Source organism: Lissotriton vulgaris, chromosome 8, assembly GCF_964263255.1.
Source record: "Lissotriton vulgaris chromosome 8, aLisVul1.2, whole genome shotgun sequence".
Taxonomy (NCBI): domain Eukaryota; kingdom Metazoa; phylum Chordata; class Amphibia; order Caudata; family Salamandridae; genus Lissotriton; species Lissotriton vulgaris.
In genome coordinates this window covers 1,010,458,274-1,010,472,917 of record NC_141696.1, presented here as the reverse complement: position 1 = coordinate 1,010,472,917, position 14,644 = coordinate 1,010,458,274, and positions in this window count along the sequence as shown.

Sequence of the window (14,644 nt, the reverse complement as noted above, 5' to 3'; positions counted from 1 at the left end):
TAAGGCTGGTTCGACCCCAAGTACCGTCAAGAGCTAAGGGGACTTCATCCCTCAACTAGTAGTGCACCAGAAGGCACATTTTCTGCGTGGTGGAGAAAGGGGTCATGGCCTCCAAAAATCTCTGAGCAAACCCACTGTGTCAGACTTGCTGGAGGTAACAGAAGGGGTAGTTGGCCCCCAAGAACCCTCAATAGCCAACGGGACTTCACCCCCCTATTAGTAGTGCACCAGGAGGTGCATTTGCAAAGAGATGGAGAAAGGGGGTCTGCCTCCTACAAGGTCTCAGCAATCCCACTTTGTGGGATTTAATTGAGGTAACATAAGGAGAAGTTGGCCCCCAGGTCATCCTTGGGGGTCAACTACCCCTACTGTTATCTCCCGTAAGTCCCACACAGTGGGATTACTAACTGATCTTCAGAGGCCATGCTCTCTTCCCAATCACTCTGCAAACGTGGCTTGTGGTGCACTACTGGTTGGGTTATGATGTCCACTTTACTCCTGAGGAACCTTGGGGGCCAAGAAGCCCTCCTAGTACTTCCTGTAAGTTCTACACAGCAGGACTCCTGAGAGCTGTTTGGTGGCCCAGCTCCCGTTCTCCACCACTCTGCAAATGTGACTACAACGTAAAAACATAGAAATTCACTGAAAAAAACAAAAAGTTACAGGGACGTTATACTTAGGAATTAGTGTTTTAAATCACCTCCTGGTTATACCCTTTTCACAGAAACCAGAGTCGAGGCCCCAATAGTGCGCAGAAAAGGTTTATTTGGCACAAAGAAAAATTACCCCATGTGTTTCAAGATCAGCCAACCTCTTGCTCACGGGTGGGAATCTCATTCATTGCCATTCCTTTTAAAGTGATAGTGACATATTTTGCTAGTGTGCATGTGATCAAACAACATTAACAACATACTCTGAGCGTTACATTGTTACTCAGTCAAAACCTCGTGGTATTAAATCAAATTGCAGTATTTTAACAAAGCGGTTTACACATTGTTGAACCACATGTTATGATAATTGTATAAATCATTATTGTCCATTTCATTTGTTACTTGTCCATAAGTGCCCCAGTGGGTATATGTTGCTTCCCGTACTTCGTAAGGGATAAAACTATTTTATGAGAAATAGTTCATGAGTACTGCCCAGGTGGGCGAAGACAGCCATGCATTCAATTGGTCGCTTCTTATCCGGCAAACAGAAAACAATGATGTTCTTACTCCATACTGTTATGTACTTAGTTCGATCACAAATTAATAGTTAAAATTGTTTAAAACCATAGGAATGGAGATATACTTTTTAGGCAGCTGTCATTGTTTCACAAGCATAACACTTAAAACGATACACTTATTAGCTCTGCAGATGAATCGCCAACTCATCCCCCACATTGTGCCCTTTTGGCTGTAAAGTGTCATATTGAATAATATATCTGGACTCGAGTTTGCGTAGTTCCAGCCATCTGTTTCCGCCCCTCTCCTTTTTCTCAATACAGTCTATAACAATGAACTCTAGTAGGTCAGGATTTTGTCTGTGTTCGACTGCAAAGTGTCTGGCCACTGGATATTACTGATTTAGATTTTTTATCGCCCTGAGGTGTTCTAGTATCCACAATTTGGCTGGCTTTGTAGTACAGCTAATGTAGAATTTATTGCACGGACACCGTAGCACATAGATTGCAAAATCAGTGTTGCAATGTAAATGTTTGTTAATTTTATGGGCAATATGGTCTTGCGACAATTTTAGTGATTTGCAATTGTGGCTGTGTCTGCAGGCCTTACACTTCCTACAGGGAAAAAAAACTCTGGACCGTATTTAGTTTGCATGGTTCCTTAATGAGAGTAGTACTTAGACTGTCTTTCAAAGATCTTGCTTTTCTGTAGGTTACTGAGGGGATTTCATTTATAGCCTCTTTTAAATCGCTGTCTAATTTAAGTACATCCCAGTATTTTTTCAAACTGCGACAAACCTCCCATGCCTGACTATCATACGTAGTAATGAAACGAAGTTGTTTCTTGGGGATAAGCAAATCTTTTCTTACAAGGAGATTAACTCGATCTTCTGCTTGTTTGATTATAGATCGACTATATCCCCTTTCTTGAAATCTTTTATTCATACGTTCTTTTTCTTGTACATATCCTTCTGGGGTACTACAATTGCGTTTGGCTCTTATAAGTTCCCCCAGTGGGATGCTTTTAATCAGGTTGGGTGGGTGACAGCTTCCCGCATGTAGCAGGCTGTTACCTGCTGTTGTTTTGCGAAACAGGGTGCTACACAATCCTTCACTTTTAACCTCTAGTTTTACATCTAGGAACTCTAGTTGGGTTTGGCTCATTGTGCTAGTAAACTGCAAATTCAGAGAGTTGTCGTTGAGGATGGTTTCAAACTCTTTTGCCTCATCCAATGTACCTCCCCAAACACAGATAATATCATCTATGTAACGGGCTCAGAGGACGATGTGAGTACTATAGTGGGAGATGTTGTTCACCACTAGCTCCTCCTACCAGCCCAGGTAAAGTCCTGAAAAACTGGGGGCGAAGCAAGTACCCATTGCCGTCCCCCGGATTTGTTTATACAACTGTTTATGGAAGATGAAATCGTTATTTTGAAGAAAGATTCTTATCATCTCCAAAAGCATGTCAGTGTGTGCCAAATGTGAAAGGTTTAGTATTTAAAAAACCCTAGAAATTCAGGGGGGAAAACTAAAGTTACAAGTCCATTATAATTAGGAAATGGATTTTAAAAAACTTGGAAATTCACTGAAAAAATAGGTTACAGTGAAATAACAGTTAGGCTCAGGTTTCACTTGTACAAAACCAGAGAAATTCAGTAGTTATAGTTGTCTGCGCTAACTAAAAGTCATGCCCCTGGCAATGCACTGTTTATAACCCCACAAATTACGTCACTAATGACATGGTCAGTAACATCACTGATGATGTCATTGATGATATCTCAAATGACATCACTGATTGCATCACCAATAGAATCTTTGATGCACCTACTCACACCCCATATAACCTCTCACAACACCCACTCACTATTTCACACTGTCATTCTCAAACCCATTCACACACCCAAACCAGTACTTACATAGATACTCTCTGATTCTTGGGACTACACATACATCTTTTCACTCACCCATATAGCCTTATATATACCTATTCACTCACTAATACAGTCACTGACATATCTACTCATACACCCGTACAGCCACTCACATATTGCGTCAGTCACACATAGAGCTACTCACACACCTACTCACTTACCCATTCAGTTAATCACACAGCCACTTACTCACCCTTACACTTACACACGCACCCACTCACTTACTCATACAGATACTAACATGTACTCACTCACCTTAATATTTACTGACCCAAGCACACTCCCCCATACAGCCACTCTCACAATCATTTACTCATGCATACCGTCACTCATATACCAAAATACTTACCAATACTGCCTTTCACATATGCAGTTACTCACCTATATACCACTGACATATCCACTCGCTTACTGACACAGCCATACACAAGCTCATTCACCCATATAGCCCTTCACTCATGTAATCACTAAACAAATACGGCCACTGCTTCATCCACTCACTCATCCATCAATGCAGTCACATGTACCCTCACCCACCCACACTGAAACTCAGACACCCATACTGGTACTCAGACAACAAATCACTCACCTATACAGCCACTCATAAACCCACTCACACACCATACAGTCATTTAGACACTACCTGACACACTGATACAGACATTCTCACAACCAGTCACTCACCCATACATTCACTGAGACACCTAATTACTCACTTATACAGTCAGTCATGCACCCACTGAATCATCCTTATAGGCACACCAACTGATTCACCAATAAACCTTGGTACCTCTTTTTAACACTCATATACTTTTTAAAAACACTCACACCTATTGGATGATGTTATAAATGATGTCATCAGTGATGTCATTTGAGATGTCATGAGTGATGTCAACAGTGATGTCACTGGCCATGTCATGAGTGATGTAATATGTGAGGTTAAAAGCAGTGGTCGTTCCTGGGGCTGCGAGGGCGTGTGCCCCCGCTACATAAATTGGGATTGCCCCCGGGACCAGGCCCACTCGGAGGCTTATTAAAACAAAGCATGGGAGTCTGCACTTTGTTTTTTTTAATTTTCTCTGCAAGATCCACGCACCCAGCACGAATCCTGCTGTTTTTTTTAATTGCTTTTTGAGGCCGTGGGGGTCGCCGTCGGACCCCCTGCCCAGGCCTAGGGTGTCAGGGGGTTTCTACCCTGCCCCACTTTCTTTTTTTAATCATTGTATTCCCTTTTTTTTGTGACTCTGTTTTACAGAGTCACAAGGTGCTCCCAACACTTCTTGGTTTCGAGTATTTTCAGACAATCAAAATGAAGCTCGTGATTGGGAGGGTTTGCGGTCACCAGATATCAATATTTTGTTATTTTTGAATTTCTCAGGAACTACTGTACAGATTTACATGATTTAAAGAAAAGAACACTTTCTGTACCGAGACCTACATTTTTGCCAAATTTGGTGTAATTCCGTTCAGCAGTTCGGGCACTAGCTTTGTCTAAACTTTCCTATGGAAATTAACATTGTCAAACATGTTTTGGGACCCCCTTTTTTCTCTGCCTCTGATCGATGAATCAACCCGAAACTTTCAAGACAAGACTTGACCTTAGCGAACCATTAGTTTTGAAAATTTTACGAAGATTCATCAAATGGCGGCAAAGATATTGGCAAAAGAAAAAATGCTTTTCCTAGAGAAACTAGGTCCTAACTATAACTACCTACTGCAGACTACCAGTAGGTAATATATACATACATATTACCTACTGGCAGTCACCAATAGTTAGGGTATATTAGCAATTATATTTAGGACCATATTTCCATTGGAAAGCATTATTTGACTTGACTCTATCTTTGGTGACATTTGATGAATCTTCACGAACTTTCCCCCAAAAAGTTCCCTGGTAAATGTTTTTGTGCATTCAAAGTTTCGGGGTGATTTGTCAAGCATGGGCTGAGAAAAAGTGGGGTAAAACATATTGGGCCTTATTTATGAAGCTCTTGCGCCACCGGTGCGTCACTTTTAAAATGGTAAAAAGTGACGTGCCAGTGGCGTAAGGCCTTCATAAATGAGGCCCATTGTTTTTTCCATGTTAATTCCAATAGGGATTTTGAACACGACTATAGCCTGGATATAATTACACCAAATTTGGCAGAAACCTAGGTCTTGTTACAAAAAGAAAGTTTTTTGTTATTTGGTGAAAATCTGTAAGGTGCTTTTGGAGATTTTAAAGGAAATACAAATTTTATTATATAGGGTTGCGGATCCTTTACGACCTGCACATGGCAATGCTTTTATTGGCTGATCAGAATTTAAGTAGAAATATGCATCCACCACTTTGTAGAATGGAACTGTGTCCCACGGGATGATGTATAAGGGCAACTATTATAGAAAGGGTCAGGGTAGGTGACCCGGAACCCATGGTTATGCATAAGGGACCGTTTATGAGTTTTAAAATACTGTAAATATTTTTTTTCCATGTGGGTAGAGTTGTGACTCCATCACGGTGTGCAGTGTGGGCCCGTGTAATGTTGTGGCAGAGTAAAAAACCTTGCCAAAAAGAGAACTATTAAAAACACTCTCACACATTTACTTATATAGTAATATACACACTCATGGACCTACTCACACACTTATATATCCACACATTCAACCACTCAGAAGTTCTTGAACCCACCCACAAACCCACTCACAAACCTACTCATGGATCTTCTCAGAGTTGTGTGGACTCAAAGACTCATACACCTACTCACAGACCTTCTCAGAAACTCATTCACCCACTCACAGATCCTATAGGACATCCCTGCACTTAGTCACAGACCCAGTCAGACACTCATTCACCCACTGACATACCTACTCAAAGACTCATGCACTCACAGACCTACTCAAAGTCACATGCACTCAGTCACATACCCAGTGAGGCACTCATATTCCTACTCAAAGACTCATACATATACTCACGGACCCTATAAGAGACACACACAGCCACTCACAGACCTACTCGGAGACTTGTACACCCACTCAGAGACCCACTCAGATAGTCACAGACCCAGTCACACCTCCATTCAGATTCTCTGGCACTCGCGCATAAAACCACTCAGAGACTCTATACCCTCTCTTAAACTTACATAGACACTCATGTACGCACTCACTGACCCATTTAGACACTCATGCACCTATTCACAGACCCAGTCAGACACTAATGCAGCCACTCATAGAGCCATTCAGAGACTCACGCACACATTCACAGACCCACTCAGAGACTCATGTAACCACTCACAGACCCCCTCAGAGACTTGCGCACCCACTCACACACTCTCTCAGAATATGACATATATTCTCACAGACCCACTGAGACTCATGCACCCTCTTACACACATACTTAGACACTCTATTTGCAAAATCATTTTAACATGTATAGAGTCAAAATATGACTTATACATCTTAAATGTGTTGTTCCACGATCAATTCACTCTTTTGGCTTGTGGATCTGCAAAGGAACTTGGGACTCAGTAAAATATTCTTAAAAATAGGATTTAAAATCACACTAGTTACTGTTGGGAAATAGAGTGGCTCTGAGAAGGGCCTTTGTGTTCATTGTGTTCATTGTGAGTTTGTGACATTTACATATAAGACCGGATACAGAGTTCCAGGTTCCTGGGAAAAATCCTGTTGTCTTCCTCTGTGAAGTGAACTCCATCTCTTTTATAGATTCCCTACATGTCAAAATGCAGGTTTTTGTAGATAGAGCCCATGGTACGGTTACTGAGGAAAGCAGAACCGGCATATGTTGGAGTACACCAAGACAGTGTGAGGGAAAACTGTTATTAACTGTGCAAAGGTATCATTGCCGCCACACTGCACAATTATGTGGTCAGGGTGTTCGAAACACCTAATATTTTTAACCAAAGGCAGGATTTGGTGCCACGTTAACCTTCTCTGGCCAATCCATTAATGTCTCAATTATGGAAACCCAAGCGCATTTGTCAATTGCACTCTTTCTAGCAGACTCTCTGGCCCAGAAGACATAACTGTGACCCACAATCCACACTCTAACCATTTTGAATGAAGAGGCAGTAGCACATAGAGAAGGCAGCAGCTGAATGTGACAGTTGGTAGAATGAAAGGAAGTTAAAATGGAAGAGTGGAACTGCTGTAAGAAAATGGTGTATTTTATTGGCAGATGTAATTAATTTGATAGCTGCAAATAGGTAGTGATTTACTAAGTAAAATAAGTATATTTGCGATTGGCTATTGATAAATCTTACACAAGTTACTCTGTTGTGGAAATGCTAACATTTTCAACCACTCAACTACACCTGCTACAGTTGTACTTGAAGCTGGTATACTCTGGTTAGAAAGTGTGTGAATATTTGCCTTACTGGTTCAGTAGAGTGTTTCAAAGCAGGTTGCTATGGCTAGTGTTGCAGAAGGGTTCTAAATACACTGTACTTTGAATCTTCGAAGCATAGTCATTTAGAAATAGCATATATTGGAAAATATGACTGTTCTAATTCAGTATTGGAATTGCATCTGAAATGTTGGAAAACAGAGCTCTATCATAGTAAAGGCTTTTACGGACTCCCATATGGAGTCGCAACTCAGTTGTAAAGTTACACTAGGGGGCTACGCTGAGCGTTGCAATGGGGTTGCAGATCCATCCACAAACACAAACAGATTGGGCTGCTTATGAGGGAACTACTAAAGGGTTAAAAAAATGACCAATGAAAACTGGAGTAAGAACAGAAAAAATGTATCACTGGAAAAAGAGAGGGAAGATTTGCCATTACTGGTACTTTCTTACAGAGTGTAGTACTAATCATTTTTTCTGAGAAGAAATTTGAAGTGAAAGTGTGTTACTATTTAAGGATCAACAAAGCAAATTAACAGGTATCTTAATATTGAGAACATTGATAATGTATATTTATATAAATATAGTCAGTTATAAGTGGCAGTTTAATGTAATACATTTAGAGCATTAGTTACATAACCTGTAACATACATGTAAAGGGCCTTAAATAATTGATTATTTATGAAGTGAAGTGGATATGGACATAGTAAACCACATAGAGGTGTATCTAAAACAAAACTGTCACTATCAAAACTAGTTATGTACTGAATCATGTGGTTGGAATTAGGTCAGTGAAAATGTTAATGGTGGTTAAGTGAATATTGTTATGTCTTACATATAGTTATGTTATCTTATCAGCAATTGATATATTTAATTTATTTGTAAAGTTGTAATTCAGTGGTGCTGTTCTGGTAGAATGTGCATTGTAAAGCCTGTGTGTGAAGTGTTGCTGCTATGTTCGTATGACATTTAAAAAACAATGTAATGTCTTCTTCGTCTACATAGAAGTGACCTGTTAGCTAGTCTGAAGGTAAGGGATACTGAATGAGCTATGTTGTTAAAATGTAAGTTATATACTTTGAAATATCACTTAGTTCCATATGCACTTACAGACCCTTATGTCCAGTTTTACATTCAGTCTCACACCCATAGCGGAAATTATATACCTATCTACAAAAGGATAGAATTACTTATACACCCACTTAGAGATTCACAGAAGCACTTCAACATTCATCCCATACACAAACAGCTCTTATATAACTAGGCCTAATTAAGGCAGGTTCACACAGAGTTGCATATCCCAATACTCTCTAACACACCCAGTAAACATACATATTTAGATATGGAAAGACACACCAAAATAGAGACTTGCCCACTCATTCAGATATGTGCTGAGGATTTGACTCTTAGAAGTCAGTGATGCAGACCACATGTCCTTTCAGCATATCTCCGGCTGCTACTGGACACTTTTACTGCTAGGCAGACTTGACATTTAAAACATGGTCTGAAAGCTAAAAAGCCCTGTTCTACTACATTTAACTGATCCCCAAGTTGTAAGTAGGTAATAGGCAGTGAGATATAAGCTTAAGCAATAACACATATACTTTCAAGTTTCAGTGTCCCTCATGTGCACTTACAGGCTCACATGTCCAGCATTACATACAGTCTCACACCTAGTCTGAAGCTCACATACCTATGTAGAAAAAGGATACAGGCAATTACACAGCAAGACAGTGTTAGAAGCTGGGTTTCTTTGCAAATGCCTTTCGCTCCCTACACTTTTGGCCCCATTTTAGACTGCTAGATGTCCATTCTCTTTTTCCCGCTAAAAATGATAGGAATTGGTATACCCAATTTGCAAGGTACTTTGCCCCATGATAAGTCCCCAGTATATGGTACCAGTGATACCCATGGAAAGGTTGGTAAAGGGGTCACCATGGCTGCAGAACTGATTGTGCCACCTTGTGCGACCCAAGTAAAAGTGTGTTTGCAGGTCTGCCAGTGCAGCTCTGCATCATGAGCCGTCTGTCTGCTTGAGAAGTCACTCTTCACACAACATGTGCTGCAGAGTCACATCACTGCCTTAACATAAGAAGGTCACCCTTAAGGTTGTCCTCCTGGGCCCAGGAGGTAGAGTGCATTATATTATAGGCATGGCATGGATCTATATGTTTATACCATTTATACCCCTATAGTAACCTTGTAAAGCAAGCTTTTACTACAAGTGACCCATGTTACATAGAGTAATATGGGGTGGCTACCGAAAAAAACTCAAAGTAGCCAGTTCCATTATGGAATGACTGAATTGTGTTATGTTCGGTGTCAAACACCATGTTTTTTAACCTCTAACATGATTCTCATGTCAAAGGTGAGCTGGTATGTACAGGGGTGCCATGCTGAGTGGGCCCCCCTTAGGATAGAGAGACCCAGTGCCATGGCAGGCACACCAGGCCATTTGCTACTAAGACAAGAGCCTGCCCTCCTGATGGTCATCCTAGCACACCCACAGTATGGGATACAATAGACATAGGCAAGACAGAGGTCACACTTCCACTCTCCGAGCCTCAAAGGCTTCACCGCCCTTGATATATAATTAACTTGTCCCCCAGTGGAGGACAAAGCCCTGCCCACCCTGTCCCGTCTGACAGGTGGGAAAATTAATAATGCAGGAGGTGTACACCTCCAAAAGGCTAACCCCACCTTTAGAGTGGACATGGCTGTTTGTACAACCAATGAAGGGTTATTACATGCTGGCAGACTGAAATAGAGGACTCTGAGTACAAAGGTGAACTACACCCACAAGATGTCGTCACCTCAGGAGTGGGTTAGCTGTACGGATCAGTAGCCCATTGGCCACTGTCCCACTTGCCCTTATCGCACCTATACCAGAATTTCAGTGGCTCCCCCGTGTTCTGACCGGGTTTTTGTTCCCCTTTATGAGTGAAGATGACTTTAGCCTGCTATCATTCTATTAGGAGGATTAGAGCCTCAGACCTGGCCTATTTACAAGGTGTTTGACATAATTTCCTATTCTTTTCTTTATTCTAGGGCCTATAAGTTTATGTTGGGGGATAGATTCTTTAGTATCAGTATTATTTCGTCCTTTTGTAAAGCTATTAGTATATTTCTGACAGAGTTATGCTTATTTCAGGCCTTGTAGGCCTCGAACGAGAGAGACTCCATCTTTCTTTCTGCCTCGGCTGCTTTAGAAGCTTTTAGGTCAAATGTAATGTTTTAATTATAAGGTGTTGTTCGCTTGGAGAGAATCGGCTCAGGCTGGCCCTTATCGAAAGACTGTATTTTTCTTTGTGTCGAAGACATAACATCAGGCCGGCCGGCTGAGAACGTGTCCTTGGCACGGGGGGGTACAAGAATTTGGTGGGCGGCAGGTTACTGGCCGGAAACTTCCATGCAGGAACAAGGGGGCATATTACCAAAAAATAGCGATAATTATCGCTATTGCTTGGTTAGAGACAAAAATTTACCGCTGAGCTGCGGCGATTTTTACCGCAAATAAACCTTGGTATTACCAAAATTTATCGCAAATGCGATAAAAATCGCCGCAATGCATGAATATCGCTGAAAAGTCAGCGATATTCATGCATTACTGAGCTAATGCTCTTAGCCATGTTATCCACCTCTCATTGGATAACATGGATAAGAACTGCTCAGGGCAGGTGTTAGCTTTTGGAGATATTCGCGCTTAGTGCGAATATCTCCAAAAGTTGGTAATAGGAGATAGCGAGGTTAGCAACTGTTTTCAGTCGCTAACATCTTGGCACGCCCACTTTGCATGTCATTAGTGATAAATATCACTGAGATGCAAAGTGGGGCCCAAGATGGTCGCTATCTCCTACTAGCTGTCGTTAACTGGTGTTAGCGACAGCTAGGTAATAGGGAGATAATTTTATCTCCGCTTTCTTGGCTTTTAAAGCCAAAAAAGCGGAGATAAACCCCCTTGATAATATGCCCCAAGGTTCTATATTAGCAAAAGCACAGAGAGTTCAAGTCAGTTATTCATTGAGTCAGTTAGTAGACGGCAGCTAGTCGTTAGCATTATTGCAGTTAATCAACTTAAAGCAGACAGTCGCCATTTTGAAGTCCGAAAAAGACCGAAGGCTGATAATCTCTCAGAAAGATTGAAGTTATTTTAGCTGGAGCAGTTGGTGAGCTTTGACATTAAGGTCAGAGCATGCAGAGTGAAGCAGTTAGCGGAGAGAACGAATACTAGAGCGGCAGAAACTGATTTATACGATCGAAGTTGGAAGGTGAAGATAGTCCGTGGTCGAGAGGAGAGAGGAGTAGTGCAGAACAGCAAGAGTGCAGCAGATGAGACAGAGAACAAGAGGAAGGTTCCAGTGACTTGGAGGGGAGTAGAGGAGACATAGCATAGCGGTGCAGACGTGTATCCGTGACTGCAGGGGTGATCCTAAAGATGAGCCAAGGCACAGACGAGAAGGGAACCCAGATGTTAACTGAGCCCAGACTTCGTACTCATAAGCTGACGTCGACCCTTTCTTATTAGCGTGCACATACTTTCTAATTCTTTCCTTTGCTTTTCAGGCTATATTATATTGTTGTTATAATTTGCTATTGTGTAATAAAGGAACCCCAGTTCTTAGTGAACCATTGTGTAACTGTTGTTTTCTTATGGTGAAGTTAACCTTTCTTCTAGTCAGATGCTGTTATGTGGATGGATGCGTTTCCCGTACGGTAAATGGTAACTGAGCAAGTGAGCAGGGAGCACTTATATCAGAGAATAACCTTTGCATATTGTAATTTTGCCATTCTTGTGTGAGAGGATTGAACTGTCTATCTATCACATAACCTATAATATTACATCCCCGGTAGATATTAGATATATATAGAGAAACTTCCCAACAGAGAGAGAGAGAGCTGAAGGTATTCATAGGACAGTGATTGTCGTTGTGTAGCGGCGTTAGTGAGAGCACTGGAAGAGCCCAGTGTGTATACCCACAGGATTGTGGCTTGTGCGAGAGAGTGAGAGCACTGGGAGAGCCCAGTGTGTATATGCACATGATTGTGGCTTGTGAGAGCACCGGAAGGATACGGTGTGTAGTGAGATTGCTGCTAGAGAGAGTGGCATTAATGAGAACATTGATTGAGGTCAATGTGTATACCCACAGGATTGTGGCTTGAGTGAACACTGATTGTGGTCAGTGTGTAATGGTGAGTAATTGGAACTGCCCCAGGGTAGTCTAATCTAGGCCTATGTTGCCGCGAGACTATAAGGTATGGAATTCCTTAATAATCAGTGAGTATTTCTAGTAATCCCTGTAGATTTGTTGGTGTTTTAGAGGATCTAAGCTTGTATATTGCTAATTCCCCATCCTCAGGTGGGTACCCAGGTGCCTTGGTAAGTAGGTTCTGAGGAGGGAGGTGGTTACGTTTCGGCTGGGTTGGTGGTATCTTGGTGAGCTGATTCTATCTGGACCGAAAATGCGGTCGTTACACCCCGGCACCACCAGAAACTCAGTTCTGACTATGAATCAGAGGAGAGGCACAAAGAAGACACCATCACCGACAACATGATTTTGGACTCCTCCGCAGCGCAAAGAGAGAGAACATAATTACCCTGAAGAGACCATATACTGGAACAGTGTGTTTAATGTGTGTCTGTGGTAACAGCTAGTTGCCCCCAGCAAGAAGGACTTCAGTAGATGCCAGAAACCGAAACAGACTCCCTTGGTTTGGTTGAACCAGTCCCCTGCAAGCTGCAGGAAAATCAATGTGCTGTCTGACAACAATTTGTGACCGGCTAGGCATGTCAAGCTTACACCAGGTTTCAAATTGCTACTCCACTCCAGTCACCTCCAGCTGCTTAAGTAACCATGGACTATATTTGCTGCAGCCAAGGCTTGTCGGTCGTCAGTCGGGTGATCGACCCATTGGGTGATTTCTGCAGCCAAGATCAACTCACAGCGACCAACATTGCAGCCACGGCTCATGTAGGGCGTGCCAACGGGCGGTGACGTGGGGTGGGGGAGGGGCATGGTGGGGGGTTGTAATATGCAGGAAACAGACGATTTCAGGTAAGTAAGAAAAGAAAACTAATTTTGTTGCACGTGTTGCATCACCACATTTTTGTTACTTACCTAAAATCGTCCGTTTCCCGCATTTTACAACCCCCCACTGTGCCCCTCTCTCACCCCATGTCACCGCCAGGTGGCACACCCTACACGGGCCGCGGCTGCAACATCATCAACCACCCCCCTGATGTGTCCCTGCATACTGAAGATGGAGTTATCGTGCATGTGGTGAAGCATCTTTGACACAAAATGCCCCTGTGAGCAGTGATTGACAGCTGACAGCCACCTCTGCATCCAGAGCCTCTGAGCAAGGTAGAAGAAATCCAACTGTTGGATCCAGGTCCTAGGACCGCAAAGGCCTATTCTCTCCATGGGTAGAGTGGAACTCCATCTCCAAGTGTGGTTTTGTAACGAGCTACAAGCTCATTACCAAGGACAGTCTAGTCACCTTTGCACCCGGACTGCCTGGGCAAGGTAAAAAACGTAACAACTGTTGGAACTTGGTCTAGGAAAGCGCCTGACCTTATCCACAAGAAGGTTTTTTTACTCACCCCACAAGTGACCAAGTGCCACCTGTATTTTCCCGTATTGACCTCAGTGGAACCAGTTTGAATGATTTATTGCATTTATTTTTTAACACTTCCAAAATCCACAATTTCAGTTGTGTGTATGATACAAAGTTCAATTTGGTGCCTATATTTATATGAAGATATAGTCTATGTTTATAAATGGGTGTCAAGGTTTCTTTCTAGTTGTGTCACTTACTTACTGTTAATGCTTGTACTATGAAATACTTAACATATGTACCTCTGGGTATATCTGACTGTTGTGTGCCACACTACCAGGACTGAGCTTAGGCTGCTAAGGGTGAATCTGAGGTCCACTTTTCGGTATTGTGTAAGTATTATATGATAAGGCTATCCAGCCATATCACTTAATACTTCCACCCTGCTACAGAGAAACATTCACAGAGGCTCTTCAACATTCACTCTGAGACACATGGAGCTCCTATTTTACTAGGCCTAATGAAGGCACTTTCCCACAGAGTTACAAATCCCATTGCTCTGTAACACACCCAGTAACCAATCCGTGCAGCTCCCTCCATTCATATTTAGAGAGGCATAGACTGAATAAGATAGGCAGGTATATACCA